This window comes from Pinus tabuliformis, chromosome 1_2 (assembly GCF_031772625.1).
Source record: "Pinus tabuliformis cultivar Carrire ecotype Pingquan chromosome 1_2, CPIR1, whole genome shotgun sequence".
Classification (NCBI taxonomy): Eukaryota; Viridiplantae; Streptophyta; class Pinopsida; order Pinales; family Pinaceae; genus Pinus; species Pinus tabuliformis.
The window spans coordinates 643,011,191-643,022,723 of NC_142298.1; positions in this window are offsets into that span (position 1 = coordinate 643,011,191).

The following is an 11,533-nucleotide window of genomic DNA, read 5'->3' on the forward strand; positions in this document are numbered from 1 at the left end:
TCGAAAAATCTAACCTTAGATTACATCTTCAGAAGCTTACCTTGCATCATTTGTCAGTCGTTGCTCTCATGGAGAGAGCTTGCAGTTGAGATGTTAAGTAAACCTTCCCTGTTGTTGTAGCTGATTTGGAGATGATTTCACAGGGGAAACCATTTCTGTCTGAAAATGACATATACATACTTGTACAGTTATCAGCAGAACCCCAGGATCCAATTTATAATTTTAGCGTATGACCCTGGAAATTACGCTCTACTGCGGTGTAACCTGAGGATCAAACTTGCAAAGCTCAATGCCTGTTAAATGACATTACAGGTGTCATGATGAAAGGTTCCAGATATTTTATCCTTAAAATGTAAAACTATCTTTAAATGTTTTCTGTTTTAAATGCCTTAAGAGGACCGAATCTGCAGAAATAAATATTATAGTTCTCCTCTCTTGAACAACCCACAATCTAAAGAAAAGCATTGTTCTTGTTTTAGCAATTGACAGAGTGCATTCAAAGCAATCTTGGATTTCAACTGTTCTCTTCTCCCATCTGAATTCTTGTTGATGATTTCTAGATCAACATTTCCTAGCAAGCAATTTAATCTGGGTTGAACTTCAATGGTGAAATTCTAATTCGTTGATTGGATATTTAAGCGTCATTTTCCATTTTGATTCCCTAGAAGGAGGTCTTGTCATCTATATCTGTAACTTTCTTCAGACTGTTATTAACTTTATCTAGCATGCAGGGCATTGGCATTGTGTTTTGGCATTTTCAGGCAACAGTTGTAAGCAACATGATGGGAAAGGCACACCTTCTGTCTGCATTCCTTGACTACAAGATTTGGACAAGTGATTAGACCCCCTTGGGCTCATTAAGAGGATCCATAAAAGAATCTGCAACTGTATCAAAGGTAGTTGCATCCATGACCAGACTTGCAGACCTTTGAGAGATCTACAAACTTTTGAGAAGGGTGCCAGTCTCTTAGGGATATATATTAATAATCCAACTTTTAAGGTCACAGCCAACCGAGACATCAAATTCATGTATAAGATCTTTTTGTTTGTGCGACAAGGGACCTACCTTTAAGTAGCCATTGGATCCTTCAGGCAGCCATTGTACTACTAAAATATACAAAAGCATACATAATCCACACTACTCTGGATTTTAACAGGAAGAAACACATGTTCTTAAGTTCTCACTGATCTTCTTCTAGAGCTGTACGTGGTGTCAAGTTGGCAGTCGCAGCAATCAACCGCATTTTGTACACAAGTCACCAAAAAGGAAGCCAGAGTCCCAGATAGAGAAAGTAGGTTGGTAAGCAGTCCCTGAAGCATTTTCTCAGGGAAACGGTTAATTTCATGTTTTCTTGTTTCACACAAAATGTAATACTCAGCCGTTAACCCTTTACATGCTTAATGACTCTTAACCAGTTTGTCTACCAATGTTTTGTACTTTCATCTTCGAAGTTCGAACTACAACATCTGGAAAATTTTACAAGCTAGGAATCAAACCCAACCCAAGACCAAAGCTGCTCTTTGACCGTGCTACGTGCCATTTTCATGAAGACACGCTTAAGAGTTCGTTGTAGGAATGTGAATTGCATATTCAAAAATACCATCTTCCCTGCAATTTGAAGGCAGAGGAAAAGGGCCAACTTTTATAAAATAATATTAAAGAAGGGACTCAAGACACCAAACTTGATCATTGACAACCACTCTTTCAATAAAAGGACCATGGCATAAAACCATAAAGTTCAAAAAAGTTCTTGCTTTACTAAACTTTATTAATCCCTTTTGCATGATGAATCGTTTCTGCTCTTAAGACATTACACAGTTTACACTACCCCGTAGCAACAATAACATGTTGCACAAGCTAGTAGCCATGGAGCTTCAAAGCCTACGATGGAGACTCTTTTTCGACAACCAGGGTCAACACTTGGTCTAAAGACGATCTCCCGTACATAGTCAGGGATGCTTACTCAAAGCATTTAAATAAGAAGCCATCTCTTACAGTTCTAGCTGTATTGTGTCTATTTCCCTCTTACATAGACAGCCTGAACCTTTCTAGCTGTATTGTGTCTATGACTATTTCCCTCTTTCTTAGAGGCTGTAAAGATCAGCTCATTGCATTTCGAGTAAAATTGACAAAAGCCAAAACACTATGTTATTTGGATAAACTGGAAATATGCATTTGGGATTTCTGAAGCTAAACTGGAAATATGTATTTGGGATTTCTGAAGCTGCACACTGAGTCCAGTATCCATATTAAATCATAAATGTACCAAATGCATGGATTTGATTCAATACACGCTTGGTGGGAGCAGGGGGCGTGGGGCAGTGGACACAACTCAGGTTGTAGAATACACCTCCATTTTGTTCTTGGAACTATCAAGGGATTCGGGAACCTACTTAGCTTAATGGGTATTTGCTTTTCAAATCAAAGAGGTTTTAACTACTTCAGTAGGATTCCTTTGGTTCACAGGTCTAACACATGGAATTCAGGCATGTAAAATCAGCCAGGAATCACACCATCATTAAACACAATACCATAACCAAACTTAGGCAAACAAAATTAACTTGGTATGAAGGAGAAGAAAGAGGAACCAGGACAAGTATTACCAACAGTTGAAAATATACAAAAGCATACATAATCCACACTACTCTGGATTTTAACCGGAAGAAACACATGTTCTTAAGCTCTCACTGATCTTCTTCTAGAGCTGTACGTGGTGTCAAGTTGGTAGAAGCAGCAATCAAACGCATTTTGTACACAAGTCACCAAAAAAGAAGCCAGAGTCCTGGATAGAGAAAGTAGGTTGGCAAGCAGTCCCTGAAGCATTTTCTCAGGGAAACGGTTAATTTCCTGTTTTCTTGTTTCACACAAAATATAATACTCAACCGTTAACCCTTTACATGCTTAATGACTCTTAAGCAGTTTGTCTACCAATGTTTTGTACTTTCATCTTCGAAGTTCGAACTACAACATCTGGAAAATTTTACAAGCTAGGAATCAAACCCAACCCAAGACCAAAGCTTCTCTTTGACCGTGCTACGTGCCATTTTCATGAAGACACGCTTAAGAGTTCGCTGTAGGAATGTGAATTGCATATTCAAAAATACCATCTTCCCAACTTTCAGGTGATGAATCTGATATGCAAAATGATGAAGAAGCTATTGTCTATAGAGGGAGCTTCAAGAATGGATACAACATTGGAAATACTCCAAACCAAATTTATTGTAAAAATCCAAAGCATGTTTCGATGGATTTGACAAAAACTTCTCATGTGGTTGGAGAATATAACCCAAATTCTTTCATAAGAAATGATAATAATGTTATAGTGCATTCATGGTCAACACAATATCCAGCTCCTATTTCAAGGACTCTACCCACTCATGTAGGTAAATCTTCCTCATTGCAAAGGATTCAAACAGCTAGTGTCATATTGTCTGCACTTGATAAGCCTATGCAGACATTATCTGTCACAGATTCTGGTCAACATGGAATGGCTTCTAATGAAACAAATGCAGGACAAACTTCATATTTTTGGGTGCAACCTAGCGATATTCAAGGTTTAAAAAGACAACTTGTCCACATTCTCAATATATATAGAGGAAGTATGCTTCTTGTACATGTTCCATCTGAATATCAAAAGGTCTTTGGCAGACCTCTATATTTATTGGAGTATGGTTCTTATAATCTAGTTAATTTGATAGAAAAGATGCATGATGTCTTCACCACATCATTGAAAGAAAAGGAAACAATAAGTTCGTGTCTTTAAGAGAGTTATCAAACAAGTTCATACAAGGTAATATAAAAATGAACTCTTCTACCAATGATTCAAGAGATGTGCTTAGGAAGAAAGAACATACTGGAAAGTTAGAGAAGGGAAAAGTTTAAAGGAGTCCAAGAATTCACAGATTTAGGTGCTTGTAATGACCTATGTGATGACTTTGATGCATATGGCATAGAAGTGAAAATGGCTTCACATTGAGATGGAGGTTCAAATGATGGAAGTTGAAGTGAACAAGATGACGAAGATGGGGATGGAGAGATGATCCTCCAAGGAGATTTGAATGTTGATGAATATGCATCAGAAGCAAGCCTAGAAATATTCAAACGAGAACTGCATGGGATTTTGGTAAGCCATTCCTGTGCAATTCTGCTGCCAAATTTTTCAACACTGGACTAACAAAGATACACCGAAGATCTTGATTACAATGTATTTGGTGTTTAATAACTTGAAGCACTAATTCAAAAATTTGTAGATGTTGCAATTGTGATGGAGGAACGCGACATTAAAAGGAAATTCGTTGTTGCTGACGGTGGTTCTAAAGTTTATTAAAATTAACAATCCACCGATGTTGCAGTCACCATTCTTTGTCTAGATGTAAGTATCAAATCTTAATGTCTCTGGATAGATGATTTCAAACTATTTAGAGCATTGTCAAAATACATTTTTTAAAGAGTTAACTAAGCAAGTAATTGACATCTTGATTCTCAACAGCATTTTGAAGTTCTTGGCTTCTCAAGAGTTTGAAGCTGTTTCTAAAAAGAAAATGCTAGAGTTATGGAACAAAGCTCTAAATGATATTGAGAATTACAGGTTTGTAATTTATCTATAGCGACATATAAATATGCAGAGTAGAGGTTATGGTTTGCATTTTGGAAGATGTAATTTATATATTGTATTGAGGAATTCTTATTACAAATATATAAGATGAAATGAGAGCTTTTATATTGTGAGAAAGTTGAAGGCTGACATAATGATTTTGTTTTTTAGTCTCTTGTGATGTGATTCTAGCAACATGACTTGTTTGATTACTGATCAATTTTATTTCATGACTTGTTATTAACTAATGCAGGATGTACAGGACATGTGACCCCATAAAGATGATATTTCCCATTTTCTGAACAGATTATATAAACGTATTTGAAAGGAACAGAATTTCCTGATTTCCAAATAAACCTGGACTTTCACCTTCTGAGGATATATTTGGGGATTTTCTGTTTCAGGTCTCCGCAACATGGTTTCAGTTTCCTCTCAGTGCATAGGTCCACATTAGTATTGTTCTAGTAGTGGGCATGTGTTCATGAGACAAAATTGTCTGGGGTCAGCTTGTTTAAATGCATCTTTCGGGCAATGGCATTTTTGAATGTGCAAGATGCGTAAAAGTTATATTGCAAAATAGATATGGCTCGTCTTTCAAGCTTGATGAAGTTCCTTAAGAAAATTGCAAATAATACTATCCCATGTGTTACTGGTCACTGAATAAGTACTGGTTAATAAAGTCGGAGGATATTTCTAAATTGGGATATTGAAAATTGCCCTATTCCTAAGGAAGTCCATCCAGAGGATGTAGCAGGTAATATTAGGATGGCTCTTGGGTTGCATCCAATGGTTACAGGTGTTGTCACTATGCTCTCGGCATTATGGAGATTTTAATAATTTTCCTCCAAGACTGAGAGAAGGCTGTCAAAAGACTGGAGTCAACCTCATTAGCCTTCCCAATGGAAGGAAAGATGCAGCATATAAAGCGATTTTAGTGTATATGTTTTCATTTTCTCTTGATAATCATCTTCCCTCTACCATTTTATTGATTTCATGAGATGTTTATTTTTCTCTTGCTTTGCACAAACTAGGGAAATGGGGGTATACAATTGTTCTTGCATTTCCAGATGGAGTGGGTGTCTCTTCTTCACTACACAATGATGGTCGATTTGTGTGGGATTAACCATGTTTGGCTTGAGGTGAAGGTCTTGTTCCAGCAAAATCCTTGTCTCTAGCACCCGATTTCACTTTTTATCATGTTGGTTGTCTTTCAGGTGATGACTCTGTTATGCAAAATGATGAAGAATCTGACCATGGACAATATCAGAAACATAAAATCAAAGAACTAATAACAGGTAAAACACTAACGAAAAGTAGATCCTACCAAGTGGGTTGTCGTACAATCGATCCCAATGGAGATCCCTTCAAACTAAAATCAAAACATCTCTATCGTTCGCAGAGAGAATAGATCCAGCATACAGGGAACGAAAAAAACACGGTAGGAAAAGAGGAACCCACCTCAGCATGGCTGTTGATGTGGCCGACATCTGCAGCCACACCTGGAGTGACAGCGATATCATAGAGCGCCAACTTTGACACCAGAGGATTGAGTTTCATCAGAAGAGCCAATGGCTGCCCGATACCCCCAGCAGCTCCCAACACAACAACCTTGCGTGGCGGACTTCCACCACTCGAATAAAACCTTCTCGGCATAACATTAGTTTTGAAAGAAGAAGATGATGCATTCTTCAGTGCAGATCCCACCAATCGTCGCATTGCAGAACTCATTTTTGCCGCTGGTAACACTGAAAGAATGCAAGCTGAAGGCAGATGAAGAAGAAGGGGGAGATTCCAGAGCTTAAAGGCCGAATCAATGGAGATGTGTGGATACGACTTTGTCAAAAGGGATTTTAAAGCCTCATGGTACTATGCAGGGCTTTGGTTTAATCTATTTTATTGCGAAATTCTTAGTTATTGACAATCAGACAGTTCGTGATAGAAATCCCTCTTTTGGGGGGACGAGGTTCGGGAATGGAACATCATGTGATTGAAATTTTCAGTTGGTCAAATGTTAATTAAGTTATTATAAAATAGAGATATTTTTTATTTTATTTTTTTAAATAAATTTAATAATATTAGGAGATTTTTATCAAACTCTGGTTAGGGGTCAGACTAGTTTACAATGTATTTAAACATTGCAAATCTCGGTGTGTTTAAAAGGAAAGTGTTTTTTTTTTTTTTCAGGGGTGTTAATTATTTATGGAATATGTCATATTGTGGATATTTTGATTGATATTGGACCATTTTAGTTGTTTGTTATGTATGTCGAATAGTCCAATCCCAAGGAATCCTCGAAAGTGGTGAATCTTTGCAGAGAATCTTTAAAAGTGGTGAATATGATGTTAGGGTGTTTTTTAAAAGGGAGTGATAATTGAGATAGCTATATATTTTAAAAGAATATGTTTTTAGGGGTTATAAGAGTGCGAAGGACCATTTTCCATTCTAGGGAAAGGGAAAGGTTTATATTTAGGGATTAGGATAGTTTTTAATTTTTATTTCAAAGTAATAAGATCATTGAGGAAAGATATTATAAAAATATAATTGTTGATGGAGATTTATAATGATAATTAAATCTTTTTATAAAGGTATAAGGTAGGGTTAAAGAATGTTGTTATAAATAGTTTAGAGGATAACTAAAGAGATAGAATTGTTTGAAAGAATGGAGTTATTTCATGCGCTTAGCGCAGTAAATAACAAGGTAGTTGGGTTAATGTAGCAAGTAAGTTAGATAAACGAGTATTTTAAAATAAAATCCGGTAAGTAAGGGTATTAATCCCATAAGAGTTCAGCCTTGAGCTAATAATGACATATTTTTGTAAGATTAGAGGATTTAGATTATATTACTGCGAGAAAAAACGTGATTATAACATATATGGATTGGTTTGGTCTATCGTTAGGGAGGTCAAAGCAATAGCACATAAACAAAATTTTCATATTGCTTGCATTCTTTCTGACCTGAGAGTCTGGGAATTTAAACCAAAAACAAGGATATACATAGACAAAATTACATAAACTAAGAGACCAAAATACATTCTGAAACAAGTAGAAGAATAGAGACGGTATAGAGAGAGTTATCATTTTTCCTAGAGTTGCACTTGAGTTGTCATTCTACAGGGTGTTAAGTATGAGCTCGAGGGTGAGAGTCATCTCCTGTGGTTGATGGAGGCTGGGTAGTAGATAGAATTTGGTTGAGGTTGTCATCCATGTCATTCAGCATGTTCTCCATGTTGTTCATTCTGTCCAGGAGTTCTAACATCAAATAAGGAGCTCTTGTTAGGTGTCAACCCTGTCAGTAAGTACTCGGCCCATGAGTGTCTCAGTATGCCATTACAGGTTAATATTCTTAAGCAGAGGCCCTCGCCCTGGTGGAGTTTCTGTTATCATGAGTATAATCTTGTGTTTCTCGCTCCACGTGATGATTTGGCACGTATCTTCTAGCCTAGCGAACTTGCCCTTTGATGTAAGCGATAGCTCACTACATGACCTCAAGAACGAGACGTTGATAATGGTCCATGATGGCTCCGGTGGAATCCTGAGCATGGGAGGCATGCAGGGAGGGAGGAGTAGGAGAGGGGAGTTGACTCAATCTGCCCCTATGTTCTGCCTCTGTGGAGATGGTGGTGCAACATCGAACCATGACTGAGTGAGAGGTAGGGGCGGCAGAAAGTCGATTGAAAGGAGGAACAAGTCGATGGTGGGTAAAAATAAACTAGATAGAGGTTAACCTTTCTAACTGAAAGTGGGGGGGGGGTTAAAATTGTGAGGAGGCTCAGGTGAGGAAACCTGCAACAAAAATAAAGCCAAGCATGGGGACAGAGAGTCAAGATCCGAAATTCCAAATCGGAGCAAGAAGAGAGGTTGTGGAAAAGAACCAATCTTGAAGTGAGTTGCAAGGGGAGTAAAGGAGAAGACCAAACTTGATTGATAGAGATCCTTGTAAAGGAGAGGCATGGATGATAACCGAAAGTGGAGATCCTAAGGGGTTGATTGCAAGTGCAAACGTCGGGGATTACATGGTGCTTGCAAGCTAGATTCATTGATAGAGTGTTGCAGGACCCCATGACCATATGCTCTATTTTAGAGGCTTCGAAAATTGGCTGTATTTTTCTCTTAATGATCCAACATGATATGCTTTGCTTCTTTAAATGACAGTGGTGTACTCACCTACACAAAACCATGAATGTGTGCTCGATTCGAAGAGTGTGAGATCTACGAAATGATAGTAGCCTACCTCCTTTCGTACAAATGCCTCTAATACCATAAATATCATCCTCTATTGAGAATTGTGATGGTGGTGGCAGATATGCCATGCAGGTCGCTGGGTGTGGGCATCTTGCCTCCCTCTCATATGATTACTATAGATCATGGTCAATCAGGAAAATTAATGTTGTGTACCCACCTTAGGGAACTTTGTCTTGTTCAACAATGTCCTGACATTCATGCTTCCATTGAGCAACAAAAATTTGTTCCCATAGAGATTCCATGACCTCTAAAGTGAAGTTGAGTCCTTCATTGGCAAGCATGTTTACCAACTTGTTGCCCTTTCTTAATATGTGTTGGAAAGCGAGTGCATTTAAGTTTAGGAGTTGTTTTGTGATATTCTCTAGACTAGCCAAAAGTCTCCAACTCCTTTAGCTCGAGTAGCCCCGCCTACCACCATCTATTTGATCTCTGCAAAGAAATGTAGTAAGATCATTTCACAGACTAGGAAATTTGTTTTCCTTATGATTCACCCTCAGGACAAGAAGAAGATTGTGGCCACAAATTCCAAACATGGCTCCTCCGCACAGTAGTAGCAGATGGACAAGGTCATGGAGGAGTACAAGGACATTTTCACCTCACCTGCGGGGGTACCTCTCCATTGTCAGGTCAAGCACTCCATCGATCTGACCCCAAGCGCGTCATTCCCAATGGATCAATATATCGACGTTGTGTTCTGGATAAGAATGAGATCAAGAGGAAAATTCAGGAGTTGTTGCAGAAAGGGCACATTAGGAAAAGCTCATTACCCTGTGGGAGTCTGATTATATTGGTACATAAGAAGGATGGGACCTGGAGACTCTATATTGACTATCGGGTGCCAAACAAAATCATTGTCTATAATAGGTACCCAATCCCATGGATTGATGACCTTCTGGACCAGCTCAAGGGGGCCAAATATTCCAGCAATATTAACTTGAAGTTTGGTTAATTCTGATGTGTGGAAGACTGCCTTCAAATCCAAGGAGGGACTTTTCGAATGGTTGGTCATGCCTTTCAAGTTGACGAATGTTACTGCAACCTTCATGAAGTTGATGGATGACATCTTGTGACCCTTCACCAATGCATTTGTGGTGGTGTATTTAGATGACATCTTAATCTTCAACCAAAGTTGGGAATGAACAAGAGGTTAGTCATGATGATAATACATGGAATGAATACTTTGATACAATTGTTATACTTTGTGGGTGTTATAAATAAGTTCAGTTATAAATTAATGGACGATATAAGTACATCATATAGTCTAATCTCTAACCTTGGAAAAAATAATGCATGTATCAATTATTTTAGGTTGGCAATGGAATCAGAACAAATGAGGAGTTTAATCATTTTGATAGACCAATACAAATACCTGCATATGGACGTGGCCTACGCCGTACAATTAAATCACGCAAAAAGAAATGGGTGGAAGAGGATATGACAATGGAGTTTGTAAATGAAATATAAAATCAACACAATGAACAAGAGGTTGGTCATGATGATACTACATGCATAGATGAATAATTTGAGACAATTGTTGTTTTTGGATGTTCCTAAGGTAGAAAATCTAAGAATATGAAATTAATGTGGCTTGTTTTTAAAATAATGTGTTCAAAAATAATATTTTTAATTTATTGTATACATGTATAATGTTGTTTTGTTGAGTAATTTATTGCGTATATCTTTGAAATGGATCCATGTTCTATACAGTAATTGCTATCTAACATTAAATAATGGTTGCATTTAATTATAGGTAAACGATGTTGATGATACACCTATTAATGATCAAGATCCAACTAGACCATTAAGAATTCAACGAGATGATCCAATTCATCCTTTAAACCATACTAGGAGAAGAAGAGAAGCATTGAAGAGAGCACTACCACGTGAAAAATTTGAGGAATTGATGAAATTAGCATACATTGATGACATGCCATCCACTACTCAGAGTAGAGATGTCGATGGAAATGTAATGCATGAAGAATGATAGTAATACGTATCCAGAAGATGGTATTGAAACTAGTAATTGTTCACGAATCCATAAGATTGTAAGGTCATTCTCATTATCATAATCATTGTCATCATCATCACCATCATCCTTGTCATTGTTATTGCCATCATTACATTATCATCATAATCACCATTCATGCCATCATCATCATCATTATGGACATTGTTTGCAATTGTTCATAATTGTAGATGTTGTAAGAAATATCATCAACCCAAAAAATGTGATCAGTGCTAGAAAAGGGTTGTTTAGGACACATTGATATACGTAAGAGAAATAACAACTCTATTTTTGACAGAGGATCGATGATGATCATCATCACCACCATTATCATCGTCATTGTCATTTTTATCATCCCCATCATCATCATTAATGTAATTTCTATCGACATTGTTGTAATCATGCATCATCATCATTCATGCCATTATTGTTTTTTATGATGACCTAGATGAAAATGATGATCATGACACCAAAGATAATGCTTATGATTATGACAATGACAACATCTAAAATTGGGAAGATTCGCCAACGTCATTAGCATCGTCATCATCATAATCATTGCCATCATCATCATTGTCATTGTAACCACTATCGTCTTTATCATCATAATCACAATTCATGTCATCGCCATCATCTTCATTTTCATCATTGTCAATATTATTGACATTGTCATCAATTGTTCATAATTGTC